Here is a 23,622-nt window from a genome sequence, read left to right as displayed (position 1 = left end):
AAAACAAGTTCTTGGAAATGAGGTAAAAAAAAATTCCAGATTTCTAAAAACAGCAAATGTAGCTTCTCAAGCATAATCTATTTGTAATTGGTACTTTGACCCTTGAGGATCAAGGAGCTCTCAGCATAAAATAAAACCAAGAACATTTCATGCTGTGTGATTGTAAGAAACACTTTATTATTGTTTACAACAGCATTCTTTGCCTTTTTTTAAAACCAGTGCATATTAAGAATGGTTGGCCCCAAAAAATGCTCAATTTAATAAGGAATTGGCACAGCAGATCTCAACAAGTGTGACCCCTATATAAAAATACATTTTGCATACGTTCCTAATTCATTATACTGTAGTCATAAAATACAAAATTGTCTGGGGAATGGAACACCTGGGAAATCTTTATATGAATCTGAGATCTAAAACTAACATTATTTGCAAAGCCAAATTATGTTGTGCAATAAAATGCATTTCCTTATGGTAAGAAACTGGGTGTGTCATGGTTCATTTATCTATATCTGCTTGCTTGCATTATAAAGGATTTGTGCCTCTCATCAATGCACAGCCATGAGAAAGGTTCTGGCAGCTGAAAAGGCATCAGATGTTTCCTTTATGCTATATCCAATACTTTTATCAAGGAAAGCAGCTAAGGTGGGGCCTATAGATTTGCTTACTAAGAGTAATGACAACAAAAATGCTGTGCTTTTATTTCTATAGCAATATAAAGTTATTATCAATGAACTATTTTAAAAAACAAACCCAACATTTTATAACTAGACAAAATTGATGTAGTGGGAATATACAATACTTTCCTTTTCCAAAAAGTGAGTACAGCTAGTTCTCAACTTATGACCATAATTGAGCACAAAATTTATGTGGCTAAGCAAGGCATTTGCTAAGTGAGTTTTGCTCCATTATACAACCTTTCTTGTCACAGTTAAGTGAATTGCTGCAGTTGTTAAGTTAATAACATTGTTATTAAGTGAACCTAGTTTTCTCATTGACTTTGCTTGTCAGAAGGTTGCAAAAGGTGATCACATGACCCTGGGACACCGCAACAGTCGTAAATATGAACCAGTTGCCTAGCATCCAAATTTTGATCACATGATCATTGGAGATTCTGCAGTAGTTGTAAGTGTGAAAAACTGTCATAAGTACTTTTTTTCAATGCAATTGTAATGGAACAGTCACTAAAGGTATTGTTGTAAGTTGAGGACTACCTGTATTTCTTGTCATACTCTCTTATTATACCTTCCCATTAGGAGAGATAAGATATATAATATGTTGGAGGCTTCACCATAGAAACCATGCTATCAGGAGTGGGCAGAAACAAATTTAGGATCCTCTGGTACATTTTCAGCAGATTAGTAGGAAACTGAAACTGATTGAACGACCTTAACAGCAGGAAACATTCTTTCCGCCTCTTAGATTGCTGAAAAGGAGTAGTTGTAGGATTAGAGAAGATTTAAGGAAATAACACCAAACTCCTGGATAGATATCTTGCAAAGTGATTCGAAAGCTCTCCTTTATACTTCGTTTCTACAAAATTTTATTTCACGTGATTTCAAGGTTCAAAGTAATGAAGTCATGTCATTTAAGACATAACAGAGTTTTTATTTTTTCCTTTTCCATTCTGATTTTCACAGCAGTATTATGCTTATGGCATACTTTTCCACATTTGGTACCCTTTTGGTATGTGGGGACTGCAGCTCTAATAATTTCCCATTAGAATGAAGGTTGGGAACTATGGGAAATACAGTTCTTGCATAGCAGTTGTTTCAAAAGAGATCCCCTATCAAAGGCTTTGCTTAAATCTACTAATTGGCATCTTCTACTATGTCAATTAAAGGACATGGTGGCTCAATGGCTAAGATGCTGAGCTTGTCGATCAGAAAGGTCAGCAGTTCAGCATTTCAAATGAAGACTTGGGGAGAGTTATAACTGGGATGGGATTTAATCTTCCTCCATTGAGCTGTTTTACAGAACAATCATCATCCATCTGCAAAACTGCTTTGGATAAAATCTTTCCCAAATAACAGCTACTTTAAAAGCTATTTGGGTTATATGCCTTGAACCCAGGGGAGGATTTTATTTTTTGGTATATAGAAGCTAACTAGATCAGGGTCACGTACATGTATGTGGATTTACAATAAGGTAAAATACGAAAAAGGATGCTTAGAGCAATGATGAAATGAAAGAGGCTATGGATGAGAAAAAAATGTAAACAAGATAAATTAAAAATTACTACTGCAAAAATGTATGTTTTATAAGGTGAATTGTGAGAAAAACAAAATTGAAAATGTAGTTAAATAGAGGGAACAATAGTTATAATTAAATTTTGTCAAAAGAAGTGAAAATAATTGAACTTCTATTGTATAATTATTTCTTTCTAATTGATTATATGAAAGTGAAAATGAGCTAAACAAAAAAATTGATTACAGCCAGAATGGGATAATCTAAACAGTGTGTGGAGCAGTTTCTTGTTGACATTGGTTTTGAGCACCTGCATTAGTTACACAACTTCAGTTGCCAGGTGCTCAGGAATGTATGCAGTAACTGATACATTAATGAGGGCAGACAAGTAGCAATAGCAATCACAACCAACATTCTTCAGGATTGCTCTGAAATGTGATCTTGTTATGTCAGTATGTCTATACTTTATTCAAACTAACAAAATACCCAATTGCTCCCCCTCTCTTTTTCACACACACACACGCACGCACACTCATTCTGGGCGGCCAGATCTGTAATTGTTGCCACCACATATTGAAATTCAGTTTCATTGAATGGATGGGTGGCCATGTACATTTGATGGTATACTGTGATCATATCATATTCCCCTGGAGAGTAGCATGAAGAGACCTCGAAATATACTTCTGACCGCATGATGCTATATTGACATTGGACAGAATAGTTGATCTCCTTATTTAGGTAGGAATTATTTTGATTTACTGTTTGGATAAGGTTTGCAGGAAATATAATTCCTGTGTGTCTGTTTCAAAAGCTACAGAATTTAAGTTCCAATATTTTGGGATCATATGATATGTATTGCCCTGGACATGGTTATCTGTTGGATAGTTCTTGTGGTGGTTTTTATAGTAATAAAGGGGGAAGGGGTAGGTATATACATTATTGCATTGTTTTCAGGCACTTACCGTGTTTTCCCGAAAATAAGACCCTGCCTTACATTATTTTTTGCCACTAAAAAGGCACCAGATCTTATTTTCAGGGGGGTTGAGAACTATTGTTCATGGACTCACCTCGCTTATGCGTGTCACCCCTGGCCTCTTTTTTGCTATCAGAGGCCTTCAGGAACTTTTTCGTCCTCCAAGACCAGCAAGACTTTCCTGAAGGCCTCTGCAGCCGATAACAGAGCTCTGGATCGAGGCTTTCCTGAAGGAAAGCCTTGCTGGCTGCAGCAAAAGAAATGGACCGAGGTGTAAGAAGGCCTAGCTGCAACTATCCGAAGGTAAGTAGTGAGGTAGCTCCACCCCACACACACCCCTAGCTTAATTTTTACCCATGCACCCTGGAGTGGGAGGGATTTTCATCAGGGCTTATTTTGGGGGGTGTAAAAATCAATAGCAATAGCAATAGCAATAGCAGTAGACTTATATACCGCTTCATAGGCCTTTCAGGCCTCTCTAAGCGGTTTACAGAGAGTCAGCATATTGCCCCCAACAATCTGGGTCCTCATTTTACCCACCTCGGAAGGATGGAAGGCTGAGTCAACCCTGAGCCGGTGAGATTTGAACCGCTGACCTGCTGATCTAGCAGTAGCCTGCAGTGCTGCATTTAACCACTGCGCCACCTTGGCTAGGACTTACTTTCTGAGTAGGTTGTATTTTCAGGAAAACATAGTAGGAGCAGGATTGGTTTGGAGCCCTAGGGTTGGTAAAAGAGGAATGGGGAAAAGAAATGGGGAGAGGAGTTTTGTGCAGTTACAGCTGAGGGGCTTGGCAAGGTGGGTCACAGGATAGAAATCAAGCATTGGATATAGGAATAAAGAGCAAGTTCAGGCTTGCAACTGGCCACCGGTTTAATTTTCTGAGAAATACATTGCTGCGGTTTCTATTTTCTGCTAGAGAGGTTATAGCAACTTGATGTTCTTGGGGTGTGATACTTCATGGGATTGCCTTTTTTCTACGTCCCTTTTCGAGTTGCCTCCGTTGCTGCTGTTTCTCAGGAGGCAGGAACACAGTCTCATAGGAAAAAAACACATTTAGAGGAAATGTAGAAGGATGTCTAAAGGGCTGTGAGGTATTTCTGGGAGGAAATGAAGTGTGAAACCAGTTTGAAACTTTGGACTTTGTAAAAATGGGGCAGGAAACTCTGTTTGTGCCTGCATGTGACAGCATTCTCTCCCTCAGAAGATTTATTGATGCTTCTTTACTTTGGTCTCCAGTGAAGTTTTATTGTTTCCTACAGAGCATCAAGCATAACTGAATGTAATTTAAAGTTGGGGAGATTTTATATCATTTTTAATCAAATTTGTATATTTATTTTCCAAGATAAAGCCTGGAAAGCTACCAAGCATCTTTAAATTCCACAACAGAGATTGAAAATTTTTGCTCAATTCAGAATGGAACACCGAGTACTCTTTTTTTTGTAAACAGCCCAGCATTTTATTGAACTCATTTCTATTCCACAATACCAATTATCCTTTCAATCTTGTTTGTGAGTAACCTAGACACTGTGTAACATTTGAGCTGGGCCTATTATCTTTTCCAATATCCAGCACTTAAGTTCTGGGTTGAAAGAAAAAGATCTATCCTGTGAATGGTGCTTGAACTCACCGTGGGGCCTTTTAATATGAAGACTGCTTAAACTGCTTAAATGGCTGCCATTTAGGGAAGAATGAGGGCTTCAGTGCCCAGATAAAATCACAATTGGCAGTAATTTGAGCATAAGTTGTCTTCATTTTTTTTCTGCATTGTGGTAGTATTAACCTGTGATTCTTAGCCTGATTCTTGCTGGAACTGTTCAGAAATAAGGCAATTAAAGTTTACAATCACTGAGCCTTGCAGATCTTTCTAATCCGATGCAGACCTTTCTAAACTGGGAGACCATGGGTTCTAGTCCTACCTTAGGCACAAAGCCAGTTGGGTGACCTAGGATCAGTCAGTTTCCCTCAGCTCTAGGAAAGGACATTTCTGAAATCACTTCAGAAAAACCTTGCCAAGAAAACTTGAGGGTCTCATCCAGGCATTCTCTGAGAATTAGACACTCACTTTTATTTTTCTTGTATATGGTTTTAATTTTTTTTAATTGCTGTACACTGCCTAAGGTCACAATTTGTGAGTTGGGCAGAATGATAATTCTTTAAATCAAAACAAAATATATTAGGATTGTTATCAACAATGACAAGAAAAACATAACTTGGAACAAATTTTTATTATGTATTTTAAGCAGATGCGTCCTTCTTTTTGTCCTCAATTATGCAAATAGTTTTAGGGATTTTTTAAATTTATATATTAAGTTCAGGAAGATTTGAATATGTATTCAGTCTTCCTGAACATAGTATGTAAATCAGAAATCTAAACAATGGCAAAGTTGTAGCTTTAAAAAACACAGACTTTCTGTTTCTACATTCTCTGCTTTTTTTTCAGTGGTGCATATTGAGCAATAGAAGTGCCATATGTATCACTCAGATGTATTTGTGGTAACTCTTTTGTTCCTTATTAGCCAGAGGTTTTAGTTGCATATTTGTTTCCTATGCCAGTTTCCAGTAGCAGATTAAAAAAATGACTCGAATATTAATGACCGGTTGACATTACAATTGTTACTAGGCTGCATTGAAACTATCTGGCCATAAAGGCACTTAAATATAGAGATGAAGAAAGAATGGTGATCTTCGTATTCTGTGCTGTCTAGTACCCAGAATTATTTTGGAACACATACACTAAATGAAAGTAGGACTGTGTGTTTATTTTGTAACTGAAATCCTGAGATGTATTCTCCAGGAACTGATGGGGGGAAAATTCTTTTCATTCTACCATGTATCACAGAATAATTTTCCAGCAAATTGAGATCTATTTTCTGTTCCATCATTTTTCTCCCCTACAGATGATTTAATTTCACAATTGAATCTACTTTCTGTTCAATCTTTTTTATCCCCTACCGATGATTTAATTTCACAATTCTCTTCAAAGCTGTGATGAGTTCGTAGTTATTTATTAAACATGATCTGCTTAAGTAGCCAGGCAGCTCCGAGTCACGCGGTGGCCATTTTGAGCCGTTTAAAGTGGTAGGGAAAATTCCTGTGGCCATTTACATCGTCGCTGCCTGGCTCTTTAAGCAGATTGCCGCTGGGAGGGGTGTTAAGTCAGTGGACCTTGATCCGGGCTTCCAGGCAGGTCCTCTCCTCCTCAAAAGAGACTCGTAGAGCGGCTGCAGGGTATTTGGCTGTTTGTCTTGGCCATACTCTGTTTTAATTTGGGTGCAGATCTGCAAGCGTTCCGGACATTTTCCAAGAGGTGCCATTTTGTCCTGCTTAAGCTACTACAGGTCAGAGACTAAGCAATTTGGACTCAATTGCCTGTTTTTACTTGTTATTCAGGACAGTGATCAAGCCACACAACACCCCTGCAGAGGATAACAGTAGTAATGGCATCCTAGTAATGGCATCTACCAACGCAGCCGAGGACATTGATCAAGCAGGGCCTTCCACCTCTAAGCGTAGGTAGGCCCGCTGACGGGTCACATTTTCTGGGCTGTTCAAGTCTTTGATGTTCAAGGCCATTCTCACCAAGGCCTGGGCTTCTTCCACCCAGATGGGTCTCCCAGGACAGACCAATAAGGAAACCACAGAGCAGGGCAATAAGGAGGCCACTGGATCCCAGGACCCAGGTGCCAGCCTCATCAAGGAAAACCCTCCACCCCAGGAAGTGATACCAGCCCCTCAGCTTTTCCTGAATATCATCCAGTGTCAGTGGGCTCAGTCCGGGTTAGTGGCTAATCCAAGCGGGGTGGATAAGAAGCTCTACTCTATGGAGAGCAATATTGAGGATCTCTTAAAGCTTTCTCTGGTAGATGATCCCATAGTTGCCCTAACTTCCAATTTTGTACTTCCAGCTGATCTGCTGGAAGGACTTAAAGCAGAGGATAAAAAGGCTGAGAAGGCCTGCCATAAAACCCACCAGGCCACTGCGTGGGCCATGAGCACCTCTTCCTCCTCAGTAGGGCATCACTCTTCTGGCTCTGTAAACTGCAATCCAAATTGCCAGCTGGTGACACTAGATTGCGCCAGGATGTCAACAAAATCATTGCAACAGTTGAATATTCAGCTGATGCTTCCCTTAATGCCACCAAATTTTCCTCAAGAGCTCTTGCTTCCAACCGTTCCTGCGGGCCAGGAGCGGAGAGGATTTTACTCCATCCTCTTCCTGATTCCAAAGTCTTTGGGAGGGGTGAGAGCTATGCTGGACGTCAAGAAACTCAACATCCATCTTGCGCTTCAAGATGCAATTGCTTCAGACCATATCGGGTTCGATCAAGCTGAAGGAGGCATACCTGCACGTCCCCATTCACCCAGCACATCGCAAGTTCCTGAGGTTCCAGTTTGCAGATCAGCACTATCCGTACAGAGCACTTCCCTTTGGCCTCTCATTGGCCCCCAGGACGTTTACCAAACTTCTGGCCGCAGTTGCAGCGCATCTCCGATCTCGTCCAGTGAGACTCGTCTCTACCTAGACGACTTCCTGTTGCAGACGTCATCTGTGGCACAAGTGCGTCAGGATTTCAACATCACCATCCGCACGCTCTGGGTCACTGGGGTGGTCGGGGGTATTACGGACACGGGAGTGGGCCGGAGCATCACGGTCGTAATGGGGAGGGGCAGATATGGCGGGGACTTTAGGGCTGGCCATTACCGGGGAAGGAGGGGTCGCTACGTCACAGAGATCCCTCCTTCTGGCCCTATGAGTCCCACTCCGAGGCCAGATGGCGCGAGTAATCAGGACCCTGATCTCAGGCTGTTGTCGCTAAATGCCAGGTCTGTAGTTCACAAGGCTCCCCTCGTCCGGGACTTAATTTTAGACGAGAGGGCAGACCTGGCATGTATTACTGAAACCTGGCTGGGCCCGGAGGGAGGAGTCCCCCTCGTAGAGATGTGCCCAGAAGGATTTCAGGTGCTCCATCAGCCGAGAGCTCAGGGAAGGGGTGGGGGTGTGGCTATTGTTATCCGAGAGTCTCTAGCACCTCGTAGGATCCCTGCTCCGGAGCTTGTCGGGTGTGAGTCCCTACTGGTGAAGTTGGACCTCAAGGGTCAAGTGGGCCTGCTGTTAACGTACCTGCCTCCCAACAGCGTTGCAGCAGCCCTCCCCTCGCTCCTCGAGTCGGTAGCCGAGCTAGCAATTGAGTTCCCCAGGCTTATGGTCCTGGGGGATTTCAATTTGCCTTCGCTCGGTGAACACTCTGATGGGGCGCAGGAGTTCATGGCTTCCATGACAGCCATGGGCTTGACCCAAGTAATTCGGGGCCCAACCCACTCAGTGGGTCACATGCTCGACCTCGTATTCCTCTCGGAGCAGTGGACTTGTGATCTTGGTCTGAGGGGTAATGAGATCATACCCCTGTCGTGGTCAGACCACTGCCTACTGAGGCTTGACTTTCGGAGACCAAACCCCCACTGTAGGGAGGAGGAACCGACCAGGTGGTTCCGCCCCAGGCGACTTATGGACCCCTTGAGGTTCCAGACGGAGCTTGGGGTTATTCCTGATACCCTCGCCCACAGTCCGGTGGAGACTCTGGTTGCTGCTTGGAACTCAGCAGCGACGGAGTCTCTTGACCGGATTGCGCCACTACGGCCGCTCCGAGGCAGTGGATTCCGGAGGCCACCTTGGTTCACCGAGGAGCTCCGGGAGAGGAAGCGCCGGAAGAGACGCCTAGAGCACCAATGGAGGTCCAATAAATCCGAATCGAACCGAGCACTCTTAACATCTAGCATCAAGAAGTATATCAGGGCAATAAGGACGGCTAAAAGATCTTATATTGCCACCTTGATTGCATCCGCTGAGTCGCGCCCAGCCGCCCTGTTTAGGATAACCCGCTCCCTCCTAAATAGGAGGGATGCGGGGGACCCCCTGCAGGGGCGGGCTGAGGACTACGTCCAGTTCTTAGCGGACAAAGTTGCTCGGTTTCGATCGGACTTGGACTCCGATTTTGCAGGTCCAGCCGAGGCACAGGAGGATAATCTGGCAGACCATCGCTGGGTTGAGTTTCAGGATGTTGCCCCTGGGGATGTGGACAAGGCCATGAGAGCTGTGAGTGCCTCCACTTGTGTACTGGACCCGTGCCCCTCCTGGCTGGTGGCTAACAGCAGAGAGGTGACACGGGGCTGGATCCAGGCGGTTGTTACCGCCTCCCCTCGGGAGGGGGTCTTTCCCTCTGCACTTAAAGCGGCGGTGGTGAGACCCCTCCTGAAGAAACCATCTTTGGATCCAGCCGTTTTTAACAATTATCGTCCAGTCTCCAACCTCCCCTTTGTGGGGAAGGTTGTTGAGAAGGTGGTGGCCTTCCAGCTCCAGCGGTCCTTGGAGGAAGCTAGTTATCTCGACCCATTCCAGTCCGGCTTCAGGCCTGGTTACAGCACAGAAACCGCTTTGGTCGCATTGACCGATGACCTCTGGAGAGCCAGGGACGGAGGCCATGCCTCCATCCTGGTTCTCCTTGACCTCTCAGCGGCTTTCAATACCATCGACCATGGTATCCTTCTGCGACGACTGCGGGAGGTGGGGGTGGGAAGCACTGTTTTGCAGTGGTTCTCCTCTTACCTCTCGGACAGGTCGCAGTCGGTGTTAGTTGGAGGGCAGAGATCGACCCCTAGGCCCCTAACATATGGGGTGCCGCAGGGTTCGGTCTTATCCCCCCTACTTTTCAACATCTACATGAAACCGCTGGGCGAGATCATTCAGCGGCACGGGATAAGATACCATCAATATGCGGACGATACCCAGTTGTATCTGTCCGCCCCGTGCCAACTCAATGAAGCGGTGGACGTGATGAACCGGGGCCTTGAAGCTGTTAGGGACTGGATGAGGGCTAACAAGCTTGTGCTCAACCCGGATAAGACCGAGTGGCTGTTGTGTTTCCCTCCCACTAATTTGGCAAGTGTTCCATCACTCAGGCTGGGGGGTCAAACACTACACCCCTCAGACAGGGTTCGCAACTTGGGAGTCCTCCTGGACCCACAGCTGACCTTTGACCATCATTTGTCAGCTGTGACCAGGGGGGCATTTGCCCAGGTCCGCCTGGTGCACCAGTTGCGACCCTACCTGAACCAGGAGGCTCTCACAACAGTCACTCGTGCCCTTGTGACCTCTAGGCTGGAATACTGCAACGTGCTCTACATGGGGCTGCCCTTGAAGAGCATCCGGCGACTTCAGCTAGTTCAGAATGCAGCCGCGCGAGCGATCGTGGGTGCACCTCGGTTCACCCACATAACACCTATCCTCCACGAGCTGCGCTGGCTACCTGTCAATCTCCAGGTGCGCTTCAAGGTGCTGCTTACCACCCATAAAGCCCTCCATGGTAGTGGATCTGGATACTTGAGAGACCGCCTTCTGCCAATTACCTCCTCGCGACCAATTAGATCACATAGATTAGGCCTCCTCCGAGTTCCATCTGCCAGTCAGTGTAGACTGGCAACTACGCGGAGGAGAGCCTTCTCGGTAGTAGCTCCGACCCTTTGGAACGATCTCCCCGTGGAGATTCGTACCCTCACCACCCTCCAGACCTTCCGCAAAGCCCTTAAGATCTGGCTATCCCGTCAGGCCTGGGGTTAAAGTTGTAACTCACCCCCACCCGAATGGTATGAATGTTGTGTTCTATTTTAATTATGTATTGTTCTTATGTGTCACTGTTTGTATTCCCTTCCCTATGAGTTGTAAGCCGCCCTGAGTCCCCCCAGGGAAAAGGGCGGCCTATAAATAAACTTTAAAACTAAAAAAAACTAAAAACTAAACGCTCAAACAGCACGGATTTTCCATAAATCTGGAGAAAAGCCACCTGACGCCAACCTCCAGAATTCAACATCTGGGCATGGTGATCGATTCCAAAACTTGCAAGGTTTTTCTCACACAAGAGCGAGTGAACAGCATCCCTTGTGCGACAGGTCCAGGTATCCAGGTCAGCATCTATTGTGACTCTATCCCAGTTGTTGAGGAAACTGATCTCGCCCATTGCAGTAGTTCCCTGGGCATGATTGCATGCACAGGAGCTTCAGTGGTTTCGCCTTCCGATTCAAAGACGCAAGGGTGGTTAGTGTTTCTCCAAGGGTCCTCCCACTCAGGTGGTGGGAGTCAGCAGTACTGAAGAGGGGGTCCTTCTTCAACAAGCCGGAGCGCCTATGGATGCCAGCCTGTATGGCTGGGGTGCTCATCTAGACTCACGTGATGCAGAGCAGATGGTCGGAAGCAGAGCTTGCCCACAACATAAACTGGCTGGAGCTCAGAGCTGCCAGACTAGCCCTACGACGCCAGCACATTGAGGGATTCCACATCTTAATACTGACAAACAACATTTCCACCAAGACTTACATAAACCACCAGGGTGAGACTCGATTGAAGGCCCTGCTGTCAGAGGCAGAGGCCCTAGGGCGATAGGCGGAACGTCACCTTGAGTGGTTGAAAGCAGACAACGTGACAGCAGACTGGCTAAACAGAACTACCACCAGCAACTCGGAATGGTGACTTCATCTGTCTTTGTTTCACCAACTGTCTCAGACATTTGGACTTCCGACGATAGACCTGTTCGCCAGTCCGGTAAACATGTACCTCCCCCGGTTCTTTTCACACTTCCAGTGTCCTGGCACAGAGGGGATCAGGAAGATCCTGTTGGAGGATGTGGAAGTACTGTTGGTCACACTGCACTGGCCGAGGAGGTCCTGGTTCACCGACCTTGTCAATCTATCAGTGACCAAACACTGGCACATACCACAGGAGCAGATCTCCCTCAGCCAGGGGGCCATTCCACATCCGGACCCCCAGTGGCTCCAGTTGGTCATTTGGCACTTGAGGGGGACCTCCTGAGTCGAGATAAATTCTCTGACAAGATCATCTGCACCATCCAGGAGTCCAGGCTGCCTTCCACAGTGCGAATCTATGACGCAACATGGATTGTTTTTTCATCCTGGTGCCCGTCGTATCAGATCAGTACCATCTCGAGACAATCCCACAAATCTTGGAATTTCTCCAGGAGGGGTTGGACAAAGGTGTTGCTCCCAACACGCTTTGGCGTCAGACGGCTGCCTTAGCCACCATTTTGTCCAGAGATGACTCCAAACCTCTCAGCAGGCATCCCAGGGTTCACTGCTTCCTGAGTCTGGGTCTCATGCCTTCATTTTTTAAACTGGCCTCAAAAGGGAACAGGAGGCGTGGCTACACAATCTTTAAACTCAATCCTTGGGCAGCAAGCTGAAGTTAACCCATTCTTGTACCCTCCTGCAGCGCCTAGAGGATGACCATTCAGGTAAGCCATCAGTCATTCTATTTAATTATTTCTAAGATCTTACAGTAAAAGTCTCCATTTTCCAAGTTTTCCAAATTAATTTATAATTTTCTTAGATCAGAACCTTATTTAGAATTATACTGTTTGTTTCCAATTCTTAAATTCTAATAGTTATTTCATTTATTTGTGTGTTTGTTTGTTTAATTTATATGCTGCCCATCTTACCTAGAAGCATTGTTTGTTCAAGAAAGAATGTATGGCTTTTCAGAGTTGTCGTACTGGTCATCTCTAATATTTAAGTGATTTCCAGAAATGATTAGAATGTCATCTCTACTCTGTCAGAAACCTGTTTAGTTCTCAATGCCTCCACCAGAAGTTAATGGAGATATGAACTGTATTAGCATTCATTGTGATTTATCCTTATTTAATATTCTTACCATCTTTATTTGGCCATTGCTAATAGCTAGAATAATTATATAAATTGCTAATTTATTTCAGCTTGTTACTTAATTGCTCTCTAATGTATTCAAAGCATGAATACAAGAAGGGGTAAAAAGCATAAGAAATTAAATAGACTAGGTGATCACATGGTAGTTTTATTTTTCTGATTTGTATTTGAGGAGGAGAATTATTTTATTTTCAGGACTTTTATGCATTAGCAATCAAAGTAACATGAGATAATACCTGAAAGAAAAAGTGGAAAATTTATCATATTAGCAGAGATTCAAAACAATATAGAAACTCCAGCTATGCAACCTGAGAAGTACAATTATACCTTATACGTTATTGTAGCCAGTTTGGCTTTTGGTAAGGATATTGGGATAGGCAGTTCAGTAACAACCGAAGGGACCAAAAGATCTCTACCCATGCTATATCCATTTAACTAAGATGCCCCAGTACAGGAATATTAACATGGATAAAGAAATATCTCTTGAATACCTATCAAAGGGAGTCTTATGAGGAAGATACCACTAGCTAGACTAATTAATAGTTAAGAATGTGTCAAATTATGAAAGATTTTTAGAAGACATATTGATGTAGTACACTATTCTGATTAAAAGGAGGTTAGATGCATTTATTAACATAATTATATCACTCTGATATTCATGGTCAGTTAACTAAGTAAAAGAGCAGTAATTCTGTTTCTGTAATGTGGTTTATTTTCTATTTCTTTAGAAGAACCAGGACCTGTCTCAACTGAATATTAAATGTTGTAATATTCACACATCTGTCTTATATGTGTTTGTGTGTCTTCCCTTTGTAATAATGAGATAGGTGTATCTGATTGGTTATCTTAATTGAAAATTTCTCTAAGATCATTTCTACTAGTACTTTCCTTTTGTCAGATAATAAAGGTAAAGGTAAAAGTTCCCCTCGCACATATGTGCTAGTCGTTCCTGACTCTAGGGGACAGTGCTCATCTCCGTTTCTAAGCAAAGAGCCAGCGTTGTCCGAAGACGTCCCCATGGTTATGTGGCCGGCATGACAAAACGCCGAAGGTGCACGGAAAACTGTTACCTTCCCAACAAAGGTGGTTCCTATTTTTTCTACTTGCATTTTTACATACTTTTGAACTGCTAGGTTGGCAGAAGCTGGGACAAGTAATGGGAGCTCACTCCATTACATGGTGCTAGGGATTCTAACCGCCAAACTGCCAACCTTTCTGACCGACAAGATCAGCGTCTTAGCCACTGAGCCACCATGTTCCTTATAACAGATAAAAGATCATCTTAAATAATTGAATAAGTAATCTTATGCTGATTGAATCATATGTCATACTAATCCATACTAAACATGGATGAATTAGCTATCTCACACAACTCTTTAATGCATAAGTCATAGTTATCAAACCATTGGATTGCATTTGTAATTGCATTTTCTCTACTCTGTTGTCATATAGATTTATACATTGTATTAACCTAAGCTAAACCAACCACTTCACAAGTTACCACAATGTTGAGCTCTTATACTCTGCCTGAAACTCTCTACTTCAAATTAGATCAGTGTACCTGGAAAAGAGGTGGTTAGTCATTGCTGCTCTGACTTTTGGTGAGCCCTTTGTTTATTTAATTGATTGGCATTTTATTTTATCATTTCTCTTAGATGAGGCTCTCCTCTCATTTTATTTTACAGGGATAGGAATTGAGGTAGGAATTGGAGTAATATATTTTACTTGAGCCAAAGCTTCTTAATGATAGATTACATCTTTTATCTGTATTTAGGCATTGGGATTTGGCTTAAAAAGTAATGGAAAGTTTGTGTACTTTAAGAAAAAATTAAGTGCTAAACTAAATTTGGCAATACTCTTCTTCACTAGTTAGGATAATGATTAGAATTCTTCAGAAATCATTAAGCAGTCTTCAATAGACTTTGGATCAGTACTGTATTAATCTGTAAGTTTATGGCATAAGCATAAGAAGCGTAACTGGAATGAATTCAAAAAGGAACCAAAATTGCAATGAGACAATAAACAGTGTTATGAAAGAGGCCAAAAGCTGGGTAAATAAACTGTATTTCAGTGGAATACTAAGAGAATGAAGTAGTGAAATAGCACAATTTTCATTCAATTCCTTGGTTTTCATATAAAATCACAGAATATCATCACCTTCTGAACTCTTAAAATAGTGATAATCAAAATATTCTTCCATCCTAGAATCAAATATATTTGGGAGTTTTAGAAATTTGGACGACCATCATATAGCAAAAATAAAACTCTTTGCTGTCATCTAGTGATGTTTTGTAAAGTAAATATAGTAGACCTCTCCTGGAAAGACAAACACATGCAGAAACAATCCCAAAATATATGGGGAGTAAGATATAATGTTAAGTGAAGATTGTGTTGCTTGGTTCCTAACTTTCTATAACACTAATAACTTCATTTTAAAAAAGGACCTACTATGTAGACCGTGTTTGAGACATAAGCAGTTATTATATTTGATGTTTCTCCAATTCACAGCTACCTTCAAGGATACAAGCCTTAGTGTTAATGTAACATATATCAAGAATTTTCTTGTGTACATATTTTAATTTCTAAAAAGAAAGGAAACTTATTAAAATGTAGAAATTGAATTGAAATGTATATTTTATAATATCTGTTTGATGGAACTGCTTCCTCCAAACAAGGACCTCTAATAGATTGGACTTTGTTTGCTTGTTTTTTAGTCAAATTTATAATAGCCTTCATCTTACCAGCGGTGACTAAAGAATCAGTAAGAACAGTAAATAAATAAAAACAAAAAACGTACAAAGTAAAAATATTATTATCATGAAAATACAATTACAGGGGAGGGAGGATAGAAATAGTCACCTCAACAATGAAACCATCTGAACAGATCATATACTATAATCGTTTGAAGAATTGTGGAATTTTGTACAGTTTGGAGGCTGCAATGAAATTGGAAGTGACCGGGATACCAAATATGATGAACGCCTATGCATTATGAATGCAGTTGCACATATCATGGTACAAAGACTGCTTAATTTAAAAACTGGAGAGTCTGAGTTCTAGTCCCGTCTTCTTCATGAAAGCCAGCTTTGTGACTAGGCTAGTCACTCTCTCTCAGCCCAACCTACCGTATTTTTGGAGTATAAGACGCACCAGAGTATAAGACGCACCAAGGTTTTGAAGAGGCAAATTTAAAAAATAGTAGGTAGGTAAATAGAGGGAGAGAGAGAGAAATACAGTAGGTAGGTAGGGAGAGAGAGAGAGAGTAGGTAGGTAGGTAGAGGGAGAGAGAAATACAGTAGGTAGGTAGGGAGAGTAGGTAGAGGGATATATATATATAGACAGAGAGAGAGAGAGAGAGAAATACAGTAGGTGGGGAGGGAGAGAGAGTAGGTAGAGGGAGGGAGAGAGAGAGAGAGAGAAATACAGTAGGTAGGTAGGGAGAGAGATAGGTAGGTAGGTAGGTAGATGTTTCCAGGTGTATTTATCCATATACTAGAGAAGGAAATCGCTGACAACCTGCAGCACCTAAGACTTGTTTCTGCTGGTACAGCACTTGAGCAATCTAATTCTCATCAATCATTCTAACTAAAGAGCTTTCAGAAAGGGGGAAAAAGTTTCTGCACTCTGCAAACCTCCCCCAAACGCCCCTTTTTTTGCGAAAATGGGCCTGTTTTTTTCACATAAAAGACATGAATAGCCGGGGGGGGGCTTGCAGAGTGCTCCTGGGGTGTGGGGGGGCCAAAAAGAGCAAAAGAAAGGCCCATTTTTTACGAAAACGGGCCCAATTTTTGTCAAAGAAATTGCATGCATAGCCTTATGGAGGCTTATAGAGTGGTGCTGGGGACTGGGGGGCAAAAACAGCCCATTGTTTGCTCATTTCTACTCTCCCCAGCCCCCAGAAGCTCTCTGAAAAGCCTCCATAAGGATATGCACAGCCATTTTGGTGAAGGACGGGGCTTCGGGAAGCAAAAAATTCAATGTATAAGACGCACCCAGATTTTCAGCCTCTTTTGAGGAAAAAAGGTGCGTCTTATACTCCGAAAAATACAATATCTCACAGCATTGTTTTTGGAAAAATAGGAAAAAGGAATGGCATTATATATGTTTGCCCCTTTGAGTTATTTATAAAAGTAATAAAGGTGGGATAAAAAATTAATAATAAATTTTCAATATTTATATCCTTAGTACATAAAACACAAAATGATTTATGGAGAAAAATGGGAGGAACCAAAGCATCATATTTATTTCATTAGTTTTTATCTTTCTCTGTCTTTTTTAAATTCCAAAGTTCCCATAAAGAGTCTAATAATCTCAGTGGAATTCTTGATGAAGCTGACTTTTGAACTGCTAGAAAGAGTCAAGTCATCTTGTTCCCAGCCTTCTCATTGCTTTGCATCAAATATAGCAACCCCATATGTCTAGAATACCAGGCCTGTTATTTCAGGAGTAATTATGTCAAAAGAAGTATGTGTGTCGGGCAGATAGGTTTTGCTCCATAGCTTCTTTTACTTGGGTTTAAGCATTTTCTTGGTGAAATAAGGTTAATTGTTTTACTGTATTAATAATTAAAGGTTCTGCTTTAGCAGCTGCTATGTCATGTATTTCCAAAATGATTTTATGGTTTGTTAGTTCACATTGTGCTTTTAAGATAAATATTTCAAAGCCCCCAATCTGTTCTACAAGGAGCTGTGGTCCAAGTAAGTTGAAAGGTATCTCCTATAGCATGAGTAAAACATGGGTTGAAGCAGTGTTACATAAAATTTAGCACTCAGACCTGCCCATATTCTCTTGGCTGTGGATGCTTTCAGTGCTGTTAGGAAAATGCTCACTTTTTCCTGCACCACTGAAATGTACAGCGCAAAGTCATTGTACTGGTTCTTTAAACAGGAAAGAAAAAAAATTGCCTTCTGCACTTTCTTAAAATAGGTTGTAGACCAGTGTTTCTCTGGCTGCGGAATTCTGGGAGCTGAAGTCCATACCTCTTAAACTTGCCCAGGTTGAGAAACATTGCTGTAGACCAGTGTTTCTCAAACTTTGCCCACCTGATGATGCGTGGACTTCAACTCCCAGTATCCCCCAGCCATCTAGCAGGGGGATTCTGGGAATTGAAGTCCACGCATTTTCAAGTGACCAAGGTTGAGAAACACTGCTGTAGACATAAACACAAACGATGCAAAGAATTGCCAAGTTGTAGCTTTAGTTTATGGAGAAATCATAAGTTACTTTGTTCAGTTTAGTCATGAAGTTGTCCAGGAAATTTCCAGATGACATCAAAACAGTCTTCCATTCAAGGGAAGAGGAAATAGTATTCCTTGTCTGGACTGAAATATAAACTATTTTGTTGTAAAGGCTCATTTAAGGTTTTATGAAGATGGGCTTGATTAATCTCTATTCTGAGGAAATTTAGTTGCTTTGTGCTATAATATACTTCAAATAATTAGTTTCAGATTTTGTTTAGTGTTCTCTGTCTTTTAGATCACCACATTTGTTCAGAATCCCCCAAAAGAAAATAGAAATAGATTCTACTTACAAAAGTTAATTTCTAAATAAGTTCATCAGGTCCAAATAACTGACAGTGTAGCCTTTAGTATTTTAAAATCAAAGTTAACTTCAGGAATATCTGCAAGTTAATAATTCATCAAAGAAAGCTATTTAAAGTCTTATTTTAAGTTAAAGTTACAGTAAACAAAAAGTAAAGAGATACTGTTATTGCTATGGGATGGATTGCTACTATATTAGTTTTCAAATATAAATAAAAAGAAGAGGTAAGAATTACTTTCTCTGAAGAAATTTATGTTAGATTGCTTTCTGTAATAAGAACTTTTGTTAAAAGGAAAATAGTGGTAACAGGTTATGTATGTTAATGTTATAAAAAAGACCCGATATTCATATCTAAATATAATAAATGCAAATCTTATGATAATTGAAAGACTTTGCTAAGCAGGATTTTATATTGTAATTGTCAAGGATTTATTTAATGATATCATGCAAGTTTTCTTATAGTATAACATTGAAAAAGAATGTAAAGGAATTATTTGTATAGGTGCCAAATAGTAGAATAGAATAAAACCTCAATACCAGGAAAGATTCTGGAAAAGATAATCAAGCAACGAATTAGTGAACACCTAGAAGTAAACAAAGTAATAGCCAAAAGCCAACATGAGTTTGTCAAAAACAGATCATGCCAGACTAATCTTATTGCAATCTTTGACAAAGTGAGAAAATTAGTGGACCAGAGGAATGCCGTCGATATAATTTACTTGGACTTCAGTAAGGCATTTGGTAGACCATAAGGTAGACCATAACCTACTACTAGATAAAGTAGAAGAATGTGGGTTAGACAGCATCACTACCAGATGGATTCGTAACTGGCTGACCAACTGCACTCAACATGTAGTTCTCAATGGAACTGCACCTACATAGAGGGAAGTATGCAGTGGAGTACCCCAAGGCTCTGTTTTAGGCCCAGTACTCTTCAACATCTTCGTCATGATTTGGATGAGGGAATAAATGGGAAACTCATCAAATTTGCAGATGACACCAAGCTGGCAGGAATAGCCAACACTCCAGAAGATAGGCTAAAGATAGAGAAGGATCTTGACAAACTTGAACATTGGGCACTATCTAATAAAATGAAATTCAATGGTGAAAAGAGTAAGGTTATAGATTTAGGCAAGAAAAACAAAATGCACAGGTACAGTATAGGTGGTACCTTGCTCAATAGTAGTAACTGTGAGAGGGATCTTGGAGTCCTAGTGGACAACCATTTAAATATGAGCCAGCTGTATGCAGCAGCTGCCAAAAAAGCCAACACAGTTCTAGGCTGCATAAACAGAGGGATAGAATCAAGATCATGTGAAGTGTTAATACTACTTTATAATGCCTTGGTAAGACCACACACTTGGAATACTACATTCAGTTTTGGTTGCCATGATGTAGAAAAGATGCAGAGATTCTAGAAAGAGTGGTAGAGAAGAGAAACAAAGATGATTAGGGGACTGGAGACTAAAACATGAAGAATGGTTGCAGGAACTGGGTATGTCTACTTTAATGAAAAGAAGGACTAGGAAGGAAAAGAAGGGAGACATGATAGCAGTGTTTCAATATCTCAGGGGTTGCCACAAAGAAGAGGGAGTCAAACTATTCTCCAAGGCACCTGAGGGTAGAACAAGAAGCAATGGGGGGAAAGTAATCAAGGAGAGAAGCAATTTAGAACTGAGGAGAAATTTCCTGACAGTTAGAACAATTAATCAGTGGAACAGCTTGTCTCCAGAAGTTGTGAATGCCCCAACACTGGAAGTCTTTAAGAAGATGTTGGATAGCCATTTGTCTGGAACGGTATAGGGTTTCCTGCCTAAGCAGAGGGTTGGGCTAGAAGACCTCCAAGGTCCCTTCAACTCTGCTATTGTATTGTATTAAAATAATAGAGGAAGGGACCTTGGAGGTCTTCTAACCCAACCCTCTGCTCAGGCAGGAAACCCTATACCATTTCAGACAAATGGTTGTCCAATCTCTTCTTTAAAACTTTTAGTGTTGGAGAGTTCACAACTTCTGGAGGCAAGTTGTTCCACTGGTTAATTGTTCTAATTGTCAGGAAGTTTCTTCTTAGTTCTAGGTTTCTTCTCTCCTTGATTAATTTTCATCCATTGCTTCTTGACCTCCCTTTTAGGTACTTTGGAGAATAAATTGACTCCCTCTTCTTTGTGGCAACCCCTGAGATATCACAACACTGATATCATGTCACCTCTTCATTAAACTATACTACTTGTCATTAAACTAAAAAATAGTTTGTTACATAAAGAAAACAATGTAGTTGCTCGAGCAGAAAAGATAAATTTATTTGGAAGACATCTAAAATGGTTCAAAAGTTTGCAAAATCACTAAATTTATAACCAGAAAATAGTTATAAGCTAAAATTCTGAGGAACCTTACAATACAGGAATAATACATGAAATCTCCATTAGTTTACTTGGATATTCTTGTCTTATTATCACTCATATTCCTAGGTATCGTCCAATCTTGAAGTAAATTATACGGTTTGTTTTCTTTTTAATGTTTTATTTAGAACAGATATATTCCATAAGAGATAATATCTGTAGATGGACAGATTGTACAAATAAGATTATACAATTAATGTTCAATATAACACTAATAAGAGGTGCATTTACATTGCATTGATTTCATGTTATTTAAAAAATGTGACCCTTTGAATTTAATAGCAAAATCTCCACTATTATTGTTTATAATGATTAAAAAAGGAACTATGTCCCTTGGACTGCAAGGAAATCTAACTTGTCCCTTGGACAGTCCCTTGGACTGCAAGGAAATCTAACCTGTCAGTCTTAGAGGAGATCAATCCTGACTGCTCTTTAGAAGGCCAGATCCTGAAGAGGAAACTTAAATATTTTGGCCACCTAATGAGAAGGAAGGACTCACTGGAGAAGAGACTAATGCTGAGGACGATTGAGGGCAAAATAAGAAGGGGACGACAGAGAATGAGGTGGCTGGATGGAGTCACCGAAGTAGTAAGCGTGAGCTTAAATGGACTCCAGAGGATGGTAGAAGACAGGAAAGCTGGAGAAACCATGGGGTCAGGATGAGTCGGACACAACTTTGCAACTATCATCATCATCATTATTATTACGTTCTATTTGTTCTATTATTCTATTCTATTTTTCCAAATTTAAATTGTTTACTATATGTAGGAATCATACCTTGAAATAGGTGTTTCAATGTATTTCACTGCATCCAAAGAAACAATGGACTAATTTTAACCTAAAGACAGAAAAGATGAAGAGATGGGCTAAGAGCATGCTGTTAAAGTTGGAGAGAAAGATGGCTCTACAGAAATCACCACATGATCAGTTGCTAAGAACAAAGAGACAAAGAGTGTTTCGTAATTATAAGTTACAAGAAAAATGGAACACAGAATGCTTCCAGGCAACTTGAATAGTACTAAAACACTATGCTAATTTCGATTGCCCTGCAGTTTCTTTTTTCTGATGTCATACAGTGGTCAGAGCATAGAATGAAACTGGTAGTATGAATTATATAAAATATGACTATCATGTGAATTTTTAGTGGTGTGCGTGTGTATGTGTGTGTGTGTGTTGAACTGGAGAGTCTAGGTATATACAAGCTGAAGAAAGAGCTTTTGGCAAAGCCTACACACAGTCTCTCATTATATTCAAATCAAAGAATATAATAGGTATATCCTGAACAGGAAAAAGAAAGAACCTCAGGAAGTTTGGAATTACTTGATTCTTCTGCCAAGAGAAAAGGTGATAGAGGATAGGGGATTGTTGCTTTGCTCATGGCTCTCCTCTTTTGCAAGAACTGCAACAGGACAAAGCAGGTTCAGAACCACGGCTAGTATTATTGGAAGTGGCCAAGGCTAGGTTTCAGTACTGTGGAGAGCAGAGTCAGCTGAAATACAAAAGAGTTACCCCGGTACTGACCTGATGAAATTGATAATATATTTTTGGCTTGCCAGCAAAGTTTTTCTGAAAATTAGTGCCCTTTTATACTGTCTCTGGCTTCTTCTGGATGAGAGTGATGGTTAGTGGAAAAAGGAGCAGATTAGAGAATGCTTCTGGAAAACTTTCTACTTAACTGCAGTAGAATGCATTAACAGATAAACAGAGTTGGAAGGGACTTTGCAGATCATCTAGTCCAACCCCCTGCCCAAGCAGGAGATCCTACATCTGCCTCTACTAAGATCGAACTCACAACCTCTAGCTCAGTGTTTTTCAACCACTGTGCCGTGGCACACTAGTGTGCCGTGACATAGTGTAAGGTGTGCCGTGGGAGAATTACTTTATATATAGTCAATATAGGCACAGAGTTATATTTTTTTAACATTTTCTAATGGTGGTGTGCCTCGTGATTTTTTTCATGAAAAAAGTGTGCCTTTGCACAAAAAGGTTGAAAAACACTGCTCTAGCTCACAACAGCAAAAGGCAGCAGCATCCCTTAGGAAATTATATAAACATGATACAGGATATGAGATAGAAGAATCCAGTCCAGAAAGATAGAAATTCTTTTTTTCTATCACTACCATATAAACCTGGAGGCCTTTTGTTCCTGGACCTCAACATTAATTAAGTATCCCCAAGATGACTAAGTTCACTGTGAACATCTTGATTTGTAATGAGAAGTCTATAAAATTTTCAAGATTGGACTTTATTTTTTTTTCAGTTCTCTCAATTAGCCACTTCAACGGTTCTGTTATGTGAACATTAATAATACGATGGGTATAGCCAGATCATACATTATCAGGTAATTGAATTTCTCTCCAGGAATTTCCCTGTAATTAGCAGGAAAAGTGTGACTTTTCCTTAATTCAGTCAGTTATGGGGACATTTAAAACAATAACTCTAATACTGCTTTTGTTCCTGGCAATTCTGCAAACTTCCTGGTTTGGCTGCCTTCCCTGGAACAAAATGAAGACTTTTGAGCCAAAGTTTTTGGGTAAATGCCCAAGTAAAAATACCCAGTTCAATAGGACACATAAATAGAACACTCTTCTGCCTGTATACCAAGGAGACATTTCTGAACACGAATATCACATTACTTATTTTGCTAAGTAATCATAGTGCTTTATTGAAAATATATGAATGCATTTTTGTTACATTGTAATAATGTCTCTATATATCTTCATAGCTACAGTGCTTAGTTCAACTAAATGATGTTGTTAGAGTCAGCATGTTCTTTTTCTTTATTTGGTGGAGTGATAC

General features: G+C 41.0%; 1 protein-coding gene across 5 annotated transcripts in view; it reads left to right on the top strand.

Annotated features, from left to right (window-relative positions):
- OSBPL5 (oxysterol binding protein like 5) overlaps nucleotides 1–23,622 on the top strand; it is a 125,748-nt gene that overhangs the window by 22,874 nt on the left and 79,252 nt on the right. Inside the window, exon 1 of one of the 5 annotated variants that reach the window (XM_087717000.1) lies at nucleotides 18,633–18,651. The exons of the other annotated variants lie outside the window; for them this stretch is intronic. The gene's annotated coding sequence lies outside the window, so the exon portion shown is untranslated. Of the gene's footprint in view, nucleotides 1–18,632; nucleotides 18,652–23,622 lie in introns of those variants that run through there. 5 annotated transcript variants of the gene reach the window in all.

This window comes from Thamnophis sirtalis, unplaced genomic scaffold (assembly GCF_051295495.1).
Source record: "Thamnophis sirtalis isolate CommonGarterSnake01/CBP01778 unplaced genomic scaffold, rThaSir2_p1.2 scaffold_1, whole genome shotgun sequence".
NCBI classification, from domain to species: domain Eukaryota; kingdom Metazoa; phylum Chordata; class Lepidosauria; order Squamata; family Natricidae; genus Thamnophis; species Thamnophis sirtalis.
The sequence above is the reverse complement of the archived record's forward strand: the minus strand, read 5'-3'. Positions and strand labels throughout refer to the sequence as shown.